The sequence below is a fragment of the Myotis nattereri genome (assembly GCF_964212035.1).
Source record: "Myotis nattereri genome assembly, chromosome: 5".
In the NCBI taxonomy this organism is placed as follows: domain Eukaryota; kingdom Metazoa; phylum Chordata; class Mammalia; order Chiroptera; family Vespertilionidae; genus Myotis; species Myotis nattereri.
Genome location: NC_138080.1, coordinates 62635624 through 62651567, shown reverse-complemented (window position 1 = coordinate 62651567; position 15944 = coordinate 62635624).

Genomic DNA, 15944 nt, shown 5'->3' with positions numbered 1-15944 from the left:
GCAACTTCAGATGATAGAAATATCACATGTGAAAGTAAAGATTACATCACATACTGCATTATGCAGCCTACTTGTACGTATAACAAACCAGTATACTCCCAACTATGAATGACAACAGATATTTTTCTTAGAGAAAGAAGTGTAAACTTGTTATGATGAGAGTCTTCGGGTCAATAGAGAGGTTCTTTTAAGAATCAGCTGTTTTCCCTCCTGTGCATATAGTCCAAGAAGAAACAGCCTGAAGTTGTATTGAGGGAAATACAGACCACATGTAAGGAGCTTCCTTCAAACTTCAATCTCAGGCAGTGGGATGGGTGCACAAAGGGTGATTATGAAATCTTTAACATAGGACACTGTCATATATGCCTTGTGATTTAATTAACTGGTGTCACACACTATATGCTATTTCTGGAATTGTGTATTTTATTTCAACTGAATTGTTTAGCTGACTTTCTTCCATACAGTCTTACTATATATTTTCTAAACTTTAAGTTCCCACATAGTCTAGTATGCATACATAATTACTTCCTTAAAAGTATATGTTCAGTTAAGATTAACTTGTTCATTTAAAGTTAATAAGCTCTTGTGTATGTCATCACTGAGGCTGTTGTTTAGTGGTAAAAGGTAACAACGTGGTTACACTGTATTGAGGTACAAATGATGTCATTCTTAACCTGAAGGCAATAATCTAAAATTTGGCCAAAGGAAAAATAAAGAGATGGCTGTGATTTGATATTCAAAACCTTTATTGGTAGGTAAACTCTAGGGAAACAATTAATTTTTAGAAACATCATGGAACAGTACAAAATGCTATTAATTTCAACTTTAAAAATTAGGAAAAACTAAAAAGAAATAAAACATTGAGCAAGAATTTAGAGAGAGTAATAGACTTGCTATGCATTTAGTAGCACTCAACAATACATTTAGAGGATTAATTATTAGCTGTGTTGCAGAGAATAAAATCCTACTATGGGACGTATTTATTAAATGTGGTTTTGACAAGCAACAATTATGTAAGCACAGCCTTGCTTTTCAGGTTGTTTTCTTTTTTAAGCTTCTTTGCCCCCAAAATGGGAACTGTAATACAATACCACAGATGCAAGACCTTCAGGGGCTCAGCGTGCACATTTTCAGGCTTCTACAAACACTTTGTACTGTTGCTCTCAGGAGTCAATGAATCTTTGAGACAAGTTCTCCTCTACCCCACTGCCCATCTCCACCCCAGGCAGTGAGCACAATGCAAGATACAAAATGGGGTGATCCTGGAGGGCAAGAAAGAAAGCGCTGGGTGGTGAGCACAGAGAAGACAGATTTGAGAGAATGCAGGTAATGAAAGAATTAAAAAACTGGAGGCAAAGAAAGAGTTAGGAGTGCTGTTCCCCTGTCTTCAGTACTTGATGCCGTTGAAACTGTGAGAAGTAATAGCAAGGGCTGTAACAGATGACTTCCTTGCACTACTTTCTACACAAGACTATCTGACCTACCACAACCAGGGAGACAAAGACCCCAGGAAAGTCGGCGCTGGAAACCAGATCACCCAGCCTCTAGCTGCTAAGGCTGCCGTTATTGGCTTTGCCTTAAGATGACCGGCTATTTTTATGACAGGGGCCATTGGGTAATTCATATTGGTAGAGACATGGGATCTGGAGTCAGACTGCCTGAGTTTAAGCTGTGTGACCTTAGTTAATTGCTCTTTCCAGGACTCAGTTTTTCCCAAATGTGAATGAGGACGAAATAATTCTGACCTGAGAGCCTTGCGCATTCTAAAGGAATTCACGTTCAGGAAGTCTGTGGAATGGTGGCTGGCTTGTAAAAAACACTCAACATATACTAATTATGATTATTATTTGTAGCTTTCCTACTGTGTTGGAATAGTTGGACTCTGTTTGCCATAACAAACAAAATTATTGATATTTAACGGCTACTTAACAGATAGACATGGTGGTTTTAGTGGTTGGTAAATCTCATTAAATAGGTTTCTAATAGCCAGCTGGTATTTAGTGAGCATATTAATGCTCTTATTACCTTTAAATTAAAGCCTTATTTCAACCATTTAATTTCTGTTTATAACTTATATATACTTTCATCCTTTTAAACAAAGCATATAAAGCTTCTCTTATAAAAGAATAATGATGTCCATTGACTCCTTCTCTTCCCTGTTTTATTGGCACCTAAATCCTCAGAAGCATTTGGGCAAAGACACTTTGAGTTGCTTAATCCTGCTGGGTCATATGTTGTTGTGAAATTATTTTCTGCCTAACCACAAATACAATATGCTTGTATAACTTCCTCTTCATGCATCTCAACAATTTCTGATTCACAAGCAAGCCTACTGTCACATGAATGTCATTTCCCCTGAAAATGACATCAATCCCATCATTTCTGTTTCCACTTAATTGCAATACCAATGTATTTTACCACTGTGCTTATCTTCACCTTCTTCTCTCCCAACTTCCTTTCAGTATAAACTCTTCCACTAGACTGACTAACCAGCCTGGTTGAAGGTACTGTTTCTTTGTCTTTAGCTGATCATCAACACATTCATCAGGCATGGAATTCACGGCTTGTGCCACAAAGTGATAAAGGATCATTGGCTACGAGAAGAAGACATATGACCTAATTGTACGGCAAAGAACAAGCTGATAGTTGCTTGAGATCTTGAGGGGAACGTGCAGAAAATTCACAAAAGCCCCCACAAAAGAATCAACTGTAAACATCCATCACATTGTCAGCGTTAACACCTGCCCGGATACCACATCAGGAGCTGTGAACTAACATCTTTGCTGCCTTCCTTACCTCTTCTCCCTCCCTGCTCCCAACCCTTGAGGACCCAGAAACATCTGTTGGTGAGCTGGAGAAGGCGGAGAAAATTAGGTAATAAATCCTTCCCACTCCCACTTCAAATCAGGCTTCCCGCTGAGCTGCCAGCCAGCAAGAAGCATCAACTTTAACACAAAATTGAAGTTTTTATTAACACATGTAACTGAGAGTTAAATTACTAAACCAAGGCAATTTTCAGTGACCTGAAGTTACCAGAAAAACCTATTGCCCAAGAGGGACAAGAAAAGTCGCGGAGCCTGCCTAACATCTCACACAGTGATGGGGAAGATTAACCACCCAGACCGCCTTGCAAGGGACAGAGGGGGACAAAGTCTGCAAGTCACCTCTGTCCAGTGTGTCAGCTGCTTTTTGAAAGAGAAAATGGTGGTACCGGAGGCCAATATGGCTTCCCCAGAAATAAAGATACCCTGCCCAGGCCTGAGCACAGGAGTGAAGCCCAACACTGATGTGCCTTGAAACCATGGAAGCCAGCTGGGCACGGACAGGTCACTTGTCATCACTGGGTTAAGGATTCATGTTTCATATGGACCTAGGGACATGGAAAAGCACCAAACTATAAGTATCTCCATTTTTCTGAGAAGGAATCATCTAAAATGTCTCTCCCTTTCTTCCCAGGAAAGTGTTATGAAGAATTATTATAATTATCTTTTGAAATAATGATGTAGGCATTAATGGAAACATTATTCTGCATGAAAATATTGCAATCACTTACAGATACAACTTATGACAGCACAAACTGCCCAGAGGTTTTAAATCAATGAATGCAAAATAACAAAAGGATAAAAACACATCCCCAGAGACACAACAGGAAATGCATCTTGTTTTGCGTTTGTAAAATGCAAATGTAAACATAAGGCAAAAAATGACCATATTAAACCTAGAACTTAAATTATGTAGAATATTTTATGAGTGTAAATTTGCTTTTGTTTGGGGAAACAAAGAGGTAAAAAATGTAGTTTCATGAGTCTGTTCACTGGTGATATGAAGGCATCTAGTACAATATTTCCTATTTATTTTTTAATGAATGAATAAAAAACAAATAAAGGATCCAGTACCATTGTAGAAATACATTTATGCCCTAAAAGTTTTGAAATAATATTGAAACTCCAAAATTACATATATGTAACTCCCACAAAAAAAGCCCAAGTATGCACTGTCTTCCAACCTAGCTTCAAGCAGACTGCTAACCCAACACTTTTAAGGGAAGTGTGACTGACTGTTTCAGCACGTGCTACAGATTTCCTATGATGGGCTAGTCTTGGACTTAGTGCATTTTGCATTTTGCATTTTGAACAACATTTTTATAGGGAATTGTTCCTTTAATTTCTAGAGCATTTATAAAACCCGATTCCCGAAATAGGATCATTTTCTGGGCCATAGAATACATTATATTTGGTTTACTTGGGAGCATTAATGGAAGGTTTCATCATGGATTCCACCACCAGCGCATTCTTACAGCATGTCATCAGCATTTTTCTGAAATTTTACAGAGTTGAGCAGATGGCTCAGCTCTCTGATAATGGCCACAATAGCCTCGCAAAGCTCTTGATTTTATTTGTAAAATTTTAATCTTTAAACAATGAATCATGAAGGTAGAGGAAAGTGGAACATTATAATGCACTCTTAAAAACTATTCCATGACCCCATCCTATGGATATGTAAGTGGTCAGACATACAGGTTCTTGTTTACAGTCTTTCAAGCTATTGGATTCTAAATGTTTGGTGAGAGAAGCATGCAGATTCAGATTTTTAAATATGGCGTTTGTCACTTACTGAAGGAAGAAGTGAGGCAATTCTAGCAGACGGAAGCCAGGCAACTGTCACACCTCAGAGTTCTCCACATCAACGGCGTGGCTGTCTTTGATAGAAGGCAAATCGTAAGCCCTCTCCTCTATGAACTGCTTTGTGGTCCACAGGAAGGAAGGGCCTTGTGACATTTGAGTGGCCCTTGTAGTCTTGATTTCACAAACTTCAAAACGTTATTTGAAAGGGAAACTAATAACATATATTAAAAAGAGGTCACCATACGTTCGAAGATCTATAAAGGAGTCATGATCTTTGCTCAAGGAAGTAAAAAACTAAGGAAATTGTTGTTAGTGAAGTTCTGAACTGAATTGTGCTCCAAAGTTCTGATTATAGAAGGTGCTTTTTGTTAAAAAATAAAATAAAATGCTCTTGATATGCAAATGATAAAAATATCCCTTAGTATCAAATAATATCTGAAAGCAAATTTTGCAAAGTGTCCCAGAACTGTTTATTTAAGGACATTCTGATTATGCTTCAAGGTAAGCCTATAGGCAAATATTTACCTACATTATTTAAAAAGGGATTTTCATTGATTTCCACTGTCCAGCTTTATTTCATTGATCTCTACCATTTAACTTTATTTTTTAATAGTATCAGATCCTTACCACAAGAGAACACTATAGTTAAGAGATCAATAATAATATAATAGAATCCAAAATTTTCTAAGAGTTAATAACTCTGCAACTAACTATAATGAATAATCTTTAGCATATAAATAGTCACATAAGCTGTTATTCCCCCAGTCACATAAAGCAGGATAGCATAACCTAGTAACAATCACACAAAAATCTGTCTTTGACAAAGAGCAAGAGTAGCTGGAAATCTGAGTTGTAAAATCTTCTTCCACGAGTTCAAAGGGTTGCCAGGTTCTCTCACCTGATTTCACATGACTGGGCCACCACCTTTTCTAACTTACACCCTCCATGTCCTCTATTGTCCCATTAAGTAACTCCCTGTGTGTTTCCCAGTGGAAACTTGCTTCTCTTGGTGCAGTCAGCTCAACTGAACCCAGGAACTCTGGCCTGCAGGGATATATGGTCGTGAGGGCAGAGCTGTTCTCCAGCAGCCCGAGTGGATGGTTGAACTCTGTTCCTAGGCAATGACACTGTATAGCCTTGGATGCTGGTTTCGTTAGGATATGTCTCTTCCCTTCAACTCACTTCTCTAATAGTCTCTGCTCCCTGGGATCTGAGACCAGTCTTTGGAGACTGGTCCAGAATATAATTAGAGTGATTAACAATGTTTATACAAAATCACTAATAATTCTACTTGGGCATGCCCCCATCCCACATCTTAATTTCTGTGGGAGGAAACTCCTAAACCAAAGGAATGTATTCAAAGCTATACAATTAAGTCATGGAGAAAACTACCGACACTAGCTAGCATCATTAAAACCTAGTGTAGCTACCTAGCTCTTTTGTCAGGATACCAGCCTCGGGCAGAGCCTGAACGAGCCCATTGTTTGTTGACCACCCTCTACCTAAAGTTCCTACAGGAGAAGGGGAGCTCCTTCTGCAGAACCCTGGCTGGCTAAAGGGCCAGTCTCTGCAAACAGAGGCCTGGGGTTGAATTCCAACTCTTTTCTTCTTTGAACAGGTTTTTAACTTCTCAGGGCTGGAATGAGTGCCTAAAGGACTGAGGACTCTCCCTCTCAGAAGACCTTTAAAGGTGAAAGGAATTAAGAAGCACAAATTGCTGGTTATAAAAATTGTCACAGGCCTGTAAAGTACATCATAGGGAATACAGTAAATAATACTGCAAATACTATGTATGGGGTCAGATGGGTACTAGACTCATCAGGGTGATCACTTTATAAGGTATATAAATGTCTAGTCCAGCCGTGGGCAAACTACGGCCCGCGGGCCGGATCCGGCCCATTTGAAATGAATAAAACTACTGAAAAAAAAAGACTGTACCCTTTTATGTAATGATGTTTACTTTGAATTTATATTAGTTCACACAAACACTCCATCCATGCTTTTGTTCCGGCCCTCCGGTCCAGTTTAAGAACTGATTGTGGCCCTTGAGTCAAAAAGTTTGCCCACCCCTGGTCTAGTCACTATGTTGTATACCTAAAATTAATACAGTATAATATTGTATGTAAACTGATTGGAAAATAATTTGTTGTTAATCCTCACATGAGGATATTTGTTCCATTGCTTTTTCAGAGAGAGTGGAAGGGAGGGAGGGAAGGAGAGAAACATCCATGTGAGAGGCACATTGACTGGTTGCCTCCCTCACACCCCCCCCCCACCCCCAAGAGGGGCAGAGAGTGAACTGGCAACCCAGGTACATGCCTCTGACTAGGGATCAAACTGGAGACCCTTTGGTGCACAGGGCAACACTCTAACCACTGAGCAATACTGGCCATGGCAAAAATAATTTTTTTTTAAACTTTAAAAATAGGGTCTTGTATAAGAATAAAAACAATTGTCTGAAGCATGCTAGAAGACAGAAGACTGGATGACCTTTGAAATCTTGTGATAAAAGTATAATTTGGAATAAACCTTGGATTTTGCATAGTCTCACGTTATATCCAATGTTTTCATTTTTATTAGATATCTGTGAATCAAAGCACTTACAAATTCATTACTTACTGATGAGATGTTTGATTTTTAAAAATAACATATCTATACTAATAAAAGGCCAGGCGTCATGACTAGAACAACCACTCCACCAGTCGCCATAAGGTGCATTGACCAACTTTCGGTCCCTCCCTGATGGCCTACTCGAGCAGCAGTGGGTGGGCGGGGCGGCAAGTGCAGCAAGCAGCGGCTGGCTACAGAGCGCGATTTTGCACGCTGGGCCTCTAGTCTTTAACTATTAGACTTAAAACCCCACCCCTCCAATTTTTTCTTATTTCTCTTGTCACACATTTGTGAGACAAAATATTTCATGTAGCCATTAGTAATTCTATACCAAGTAGATGCAGAATTGTAAAACACATGTCTCATGCTTGATTATTGTCTTCCTATCCTTGTCCATTAGTTCAATCCATTATGTCAATTTAATAATTTGGGCGTCGTAACAATTATGCAAGCCTAGTGCCATGAAGCCTTCTTTGGGAGCAAGGAGTTTGGGAGGCCAGTAGGAGCAGGAGGTGAAACAACAGGATAATGTATCTGAAAGTGAGTTGATAGTGACATGATGACTTTCATTCTGATTTATATGGGCATTAAAATGATCAGACCATCATCAGTGATATCAAATGTGCAGTGAGTCGATGTCTATATGAATCAGCCTCTTAATGATGCTTGCAACTTTCATTTGAACAGCATTCGCCATAACTCCTTTTGGCTATTGGTTGATTAGGTTCCTGGTAGCTCAAGTTACTCCTGCTGTGAATGCTGTTGGACTCTTAAATACACCCCAGTATTTGAACCAAACATAAGAATATTTACCGGGCTTCTCCAGAATGAGACAGGAGCTAAGAGATTTAAGTTCTGCCACTAATTAACTGTGTGACTTTGGGAATGTCCCTTAGTGTTTTCTGGCCTTGTTTTTTCTGCTGTAAGCTGGGCAAGATAATTTAAGGTCCCATCCAAAGGATTCCTCTGCTCAGTTAAGAGGGTCGTGGTCATTTGCTGGAAAGTTTTATTTTAAAATCCATGGGAGGCCAGAACATAATACTGTCTAATTTAAAGCACTTTTCTACTTTAAGCATCATTATATGTGAGGGAATACAGTCTCAAATGTTTACACTAATTCTTCTTAGCAACTTTTCAACAGTCCCCAAATTATTGAAATTAAACAGATTGAGATATCCTAGAACAGATATACATTTAGTTTTAAATTGCTGCCTTTATACTTTACATATCATTGAATTTTCAAAAAATACAATTAACAACAGAGCAAAAATATAAATGAATTTTAACAGAGAAGCTACATGAATGGAAGTGTTTAATCACTAGATGTTCTGTAGTATAACTAAATCAGGTTGTTTATGGTAATTTTATTACCTCGGCCCTCTTTCTATAGTTATTATATTTCCTCATGATGTATGATTGCACAAGTTCGAAGCCCTTTCGGTAATTGGAATTCCATGAACCTGCTTTCCAAGGCTCATTAATGTGAAAAATTATCTTAAAAGTTAAATATCTATATTCGTTTCATTTTAGTTTGAAACCCCCAACTATGAAAGGTATTTTCTATATTTATGACAGTATTCCTGATTAGAAATCACCTCTTTTGGTCAACATTGTAACTTCATGAATTTCATTTACACTAATTTTTCACACTGAAAATGTCAGTGTGTTCCTTTTACCCAAATTGCAAATTTTGTTCCAGAAACCAGACAGCAGGGATTTCAACCTGGGTTGCTCTTTAGAATCACCTCAGAGACCTGGAGGGGTCTGCAGCTGGGCCCTGCCCGAGAACACTGAAAGCGGACACTCTGGAGGCATGGGCAGCAGATATTGGTATATTTTAAAAGATCCCCGAGGATGGGCGGTCAGGACTGAACTGCTAGCCTGGAGTAACTACTGATCTCATTGCATTTACGTCAGTCTCTATTGCGTTTCCCTGTTGGCATTTCCATGCTTATACCTCCTCTTCCACAATGCCCTTTACTTTTCCTGTCTCTAAGAGAAATGCTCTTGAAATAGTGGTTTACTTATTTTGTCTTTCTATATAATAATTGCATAGAGTTGGAAGCACATGTATTATCCCATTTTACAGATGAGGAAGTCTGAGTATGCCCAAGGGAACACAAACATGAAGAGATAAAGCAAGAATAAGGACTCAGGTGCTCTTATACCAGGTTTGACGCACTTCCCATGGTCAGATCCTCGGTGCCTGGCCTTCACTCTGCCTGTTCTGCGTGTGTAATTGTATGTTGAGACTATCCAAGAAAGAGGCAAAAAAGAAATAGAGGCAATTTATACTGTGTGTACTTGGGGCCCACTGACTGCCCTTGATACTTCTTTTAAGAGTTTTGGCAAGGCTTCAATGTTTTGATACTGAAATTTTATCTTACTAAAGATGGGTCTTTTGAATAAATAATTAATCCACTAGTTTTTAGCCAATTGTCAATTAGTTGAAAATTATTAGCCAGAATTATGCTCTAGCGTGTTTTTCTCTGTCACTTTACTCCTTGTCCCTAGCTCCTCCTCTTTAATTAAAAAAATTCCGAACTCTTTAACAGTTTCTTCTCTCTGGCTTCCAGATCTGGAAAGAAAAAAAATGAGATCCTCTCCATTCTAATAATATATTTTAAATGTGTATAATAAAATGTTAAAATTAAAGAAAATTACTGCATAGCAAATATTTTCAGAGCAAGATATTTTGACTCCACAATCTGCTCACATAGAATCAAGTGAATATAATCAGTGATTGTGGTTTGCATAACTCAGTCTACAAACTCAACCATTTTTCTTCAACAGTAGGTTTATATTCTTTGCTTCAATAATCCAAATGATTGGTTCAGCTGCTCATTTCTCTTTACTACTGTATAAAAGCAGTCCATGACAATAACAGTTAAAGAATACCGCTGACCAAAAGAGCTCTCTAAAGATTGAAAAACAAATTATATGTTTAAGAAAATGATAAATAATAACTGATTCTTACAGGCTCATTTGCATTTATTGGGCAGTGGTAAGCTGAGAAATAGACATCCCTGGCCAGTCCAAACAAACCAAAAAGGAGCAAGGCTTTCCTTGAAACTGCTACAACGAAGAACAGAAACCCCGGGCCCACCCTAGTACGTCTTCGTATTGCCTCAGTTTCCTCATCTCAAGCAGGATAATAAAAGTTTCTGCCTCATAGAGTTGTCACAATTAAGTGCTTGAATGTATATAAAAGCTTTGTAACAACTCCTGGCACACAGATGAAGGGCTGCCTTCCTAAGTATTAATAAGTAGTAGTTTTATCAGATTGTTGGCTTAGAGGTATTTTTAACTTCTTCCCAGTTCTTGCTCTCTCCAGGGTTACATCACCGCAAGAAACCTTTGTCCCCACCCTACAACCATTGTCAGAACTTCTACTGAAGTGAAGCAGTGGTGACTGCCCTGGGTTCCTACAGCCGATATGTGAGAGTCCCAAACGTGGATGATGAAAACGAAAGAGCCAGAGCAACCCCATTGATCTGAATGTCGCGCTCCACTGCACAGAACATGCAGAGCATGAATCCACCAAAGATAAAGTGATTCCTGAGATGTCCACTATGATTTCAAAACTACTCCTGAACCATCAACGAGAGAGAGAGAGAGAGAGAGAGAGAGAGAGAGAGAGAGAGAGAGAGAGAGAGAGAGGTTATTGTAGCAATAATAAGAAAATGGACTGAAACCTGAGCACACAGATCTGTGGCAAAATTTAAACATATCTGCTTAGGAGTTCTATTCTTTCAGCCAATATTAATTAAGCACTCTTCAAGGCACATTCATTTCATACTCAGATTTGCATCTTCCCTCTTTATAATTTCAGAACACTTTGACCCTAACAAGGCTTTCTAACATCAAGCCCCAGGGACAGACCTTTAAACACCCTTTAAAACTGTAAGAGTTGAGGGTGCAAATATAAAGAAATAATAAGCCCTAGCCAGTTTTCTCCGTGGTTAGAGCGTTGACTGTCAGACTAAAGGGTCCAGGGTTCGAATCTGGTTAAGGGCATGTACCTGGGTTGCAGGCTTGATCCCCAGCCCACTTTGGGGTGCCTGTGGGGAGCAAAAAATTGATGCGTCTCTCTCACATTGATGTTTCTCTCTCTCTCTCTCTCTCTCTCTCTCTCTCTCTCTCTCTCTCTCTCACACACACACACACACATTGATGTTTCTCTCTCTCTCTTCCCCTCCCTTCCACTCTCTCTAAATATCAATGGAAAAAATATCCTCAGGTGAAGATTAACAACAATAAAAAAAGAAATAATAGTAACTAATATATATGACTACTGCCTTAAATGCTTTACAAACACTATTGAATTTAATCTTCATAATTAACTCTTTCTTAAAATTTTATTTTATTGTTTAAAGTATTACAAATAGTAGTACATATGTCTCCTTTTTTTCCCCATTGACCTTCCCCTGGCCTCCTCCCCTCCCCGCCCCCCACCAGTGTCTTGCGTCCATTGGTTATGTTTATATGCATGCATACAAGTCCTTTGGTTGATCTCTTACCACGCCACCCAACCCTCCCTAGCCTTCCTGCTATAGTTTGACAGTCTGTAACTCTTTAAGGGCTACTTAATAAATCAAGCAGCCTTTGAACTCAGGGTGGCTTGATTATACAAGCCTACACTGGTACTCATTAATAATAGTTGAATTTAGATAGCGTAATTAGTGAAGAAAGTACAACAGATCTCAAATAATAGAATGTGAGTTATATAGAATTAACTAACTAGATAACGAGAATAGAATTTTCTCTTTGAAACAGAAAAACTTGATACATCACATGCATACACATTATTCCTTCACATCCTGTAGTATACTTGCCTTCCAAGCAGAATAAAAGTCTATAATCTGTAACTCATACACCTTTTTATTAATTAAAGTGAACAAAATAGACTTTTCAGTTTATAAGAATTTTAAACATAGAAATAGAATTATAGTCCTTATACCTTTGGCAATGACCTGATGCTGTATAAATGCAACTAGTGAATGAAAACTAATTACAGTTCTTTTAAGCTAAAAAGCAAAGCAGCTGAATACCACTAATTATGCAATGAAGCTAACAATACTAAAAACATAGCAACAAATGTATGCTCAGGAAAAATAAAGAATAAATGCAGCAAATCAGTTATTGTAGAAAAAATGGCAAATGCTAAAATCATCCTGTACCATACAGTGGATACTTTTAAATGCTTAATTAGCATACAATGATGGCTTTTAACTCATCACAAAGGCAATTTTCATAGCTGTCACATACCCCCAAATGCATCTTTACCACATATGAATGATAGTGAGTTTTGTATTAATGAAGCTATGCCTAGGCTCATATGGCAAACAGCTAGAGTAGATTATGCCAATGACCATAGACCAATTTATAAGACCACGGTTTTCCAAATGATTGGGAAGGAAAAAAGGGAGGTTTTGTTTGCATTTGGGGTAATTGCAATTCAATTGTCTTAACCTGGCCAAATTGCTTTCCATGCAAGACTTTTCTATTCTGGTCAAATTAGATGCTACATAAAATCCTAAGGATTCAGCTGGGAACATATGCCACTTGTATCCTTAATGTGGCCTGATTCAGGGGAGACTCACTGGCGAGAGATTGATAACATGAATACAAACCTATCCTGATGAGTATCTATTTTAACAGTGCCATAAGCACCCCCACCATTCTTCTCTATAAGCATTTACCCCAGAGTGAGCAAGAGAGGAGATCCTTGAATCTGCTCTTACCCCACTTGGCCTAATTTTCCTGGGTCTCTCCTGGGGTAAGCACCTCACTTGCTTATGGGCTATTTAAGAACTTTCAAGGATAATTTAGTAAATTTGACTATATGTAACTTTTGCCTTCCATGCTCTCTTTATTTATTTATATTTTTTAAAAAATATATTTTATTGATTTTTTACAGAGAGGAAGGGAGAAGGATAGAGAGTTAGAAACATCAATGAGAGAAACACCGATCAGCTGCTTCCTGCACACTCCCTACTGGGGATGTGCCCGCAACCAAGGTACATGCCCTTGACTGGAATCGAACCCGGGACCCTTCAGTCCGCAGGCTGACGCTCTATCCACTGAGCCAAACCGGTTAGGGCCCATGCTCTCTTTAGAATCTAATTGTTGTAAGGGAATTGTTAACACGAAAGGTGAGTTTCTCTATGATAATGTATCTTTTATGTAAATTAACTGAGGATTTTAATAAAGTTTTAATAGTTTGAGCTTGGGCAAGTACTAAGCACTGTGGAAAGAAGCTTGCATCGTTCTGATATTTTAGAGAAGGAGCCATAAATGCTGGAAATAATATCAGGATAAGAGATAGCAAACTAAATTAATTACATGTGAACTTGAAAACATCTTTTATAGTTTATTTACCTACAAAATGGCCCACGATTCTATTATTTTTAGCATTTTTAGTACTAAATCATATCTGCAGTATTTCTGAAACTTCTTGATCATTCCAAAGAGTTAGAGAAAAGGAAATAAAAATGTTTGGGACGGTTTGGGTTTTTTTAAAGAAAGTAAGGAAAGAGAAACAAAGAAAAAGCGAACTTGCAAACATAGCACCATGTATATATGGCAGTGGGAATATTTAAATAATGGACAGGGAGATCTTTCTGATTTCACCAGCTTTTAAATATTAGACTCTACTGCTCATCCTTAGGCCTTCTTTCTTCACTCTGTAATCTCCCACCAGCAACCTCCTCCACCACCTCTCTGCACCCTAGTTTCAGGCACCATCACCCCCGGACAACCACAGTGACATCCTCCCTGTGCTCCCACATCCACTCCTCACACCTCCCGACCCTCCACACAGCTTCTATAATCCAATCTCTAAATTGAAACCAGAGTGGCTATTCTGAATGACAATCTGTGTATACCCCCTGTAAACCCTGATTGGATTCCCAGTGCCTTTTGGATCCCAAAATCCTTCCAATGGCCGGTGAAGCTCTGCATGATCTTGCTCCAGCCTACCCTCCAGACATATGATGTGACACTTGTCTTTTGATGAAACCAATCCAGTCCCTCTCTCCTGACCTCCCTTCATTGAACTATTTCCTATTCATTTCCCAAATCTCAGTTAAAGTATAATGTCCTGAGGAAAGTCCTCCTTGATCTAGACCAGTGATGGCGAACCTATGACATGCGTGTCAGAGGTGACACGCGAACTCATTTTTTTGGTTGATTTTTCTTTGTTAAATGGCATTTAAGTATATAAAATAAATATCAAAAATATAAGTCTTTGTTTTACTATGGTTGCAAATGTCAAAAAATTTCTATATGTGACATGGCACCAGAGTTAAGTTAGGGTTTTTCAAAATGCTGACACGCCGAGCTCAAAAGGTTCGCCATCACTGATCTAGACCAAGTCTGATCTCTTCGTTAAATGTAGAACCAAATACCATTCCTTCATAGGATTTATCATTTGGAATTGTATGTTTGGGTATGTGATTATGAGATTTGATGTCTAAACCCCTAATTAAACAGTAAGAACTATGAGGAAGGGACCCTGTGTTTTTTTTTTCATTGTTCATCATCATGTTCCAATGAGTGCATAGTATCAAACAATAAGGTACAATGAACATGCTGAAAGAACAAGTGGAGCAAAAGTTCAATTTTTATATGTGGAATCTATGAACACCAGAAACTGATGAATAAATAGAACCAGAGGCATGGAAACATGGAACAGACTGATGAATCTCAGAGTGGAGAGATTACCCAAAGAACTTATATGCATATATGCATTGCCCATGAACACAGACAGTATGGTGGTGAAGGCCTGGGCCAGGATGGGAACCACGTGGTAAGGGGCAAGGAGGAAAATAGGGGAGATATCTGTAATACTCTCAATAGTAAAGATTAAAAAAAATTAATACTAATCTGTTAATAACACCCATTCTTCCACTGCCCTGATACTTAGACCTGGAAGCTGACGTCAACTCTTTCTTTCCTCCATTCACTACTAACCAGCTAGTCTATTCATTCTTAAATGGAGATCTTTTCCATTATCACTTTATATTGATATGTCCACATGCCAGCACAAACATCATGCTTTCAGAAGTAAATTTTTATAATTGTTGTTCAACGTGCTTGAGGCTCTCCTTCTTATAGTGTATCCCACATACTGTTGCAAAATTTTTTATGCATACCAGAAATATGTAAAGCATCTATTACACTATAAGCTTATAGTGATAAGCATGAGGGGGGCAGTCAGAGTTGGTGAGTATGTTAAAGCTAGTTTCTTAACCTAGTCATCCCATTCACCTGAGCCTGCAGTACCTAAATAACTTTATTTCCCAGATGCTCCCAATATAAAATACCACCTTTTTACTAAGGAAGTCTAATCACGTTCTAATTAGCATAATTTAGGATTCATCTCTTCTTCTTTTCTCAAATTACTCTCATTTCCTAGAATATCGTCATCTGATTTTGACTGTAAAAAAATCTATAACCCACATACAACTGAGGCCTCACTTTGCGCAATCTCTCATAACCTCTAAATGACAGAAAATTGTATCAAATGAATATGAAAGCATTCCAGGTTATATCATCTTCCACCAAGGGGCAGGAGGGCAGAACATAATAAAACCCTGTCTGTTTCTACTACTTCCAATATTGTCTAATTTTCTCTCTCCTTTACTCCCAAGTTCCAACCCAAAGCATGTTCCAAATCCAGCCCAGAATTCTTTACTTTTCCCCCAT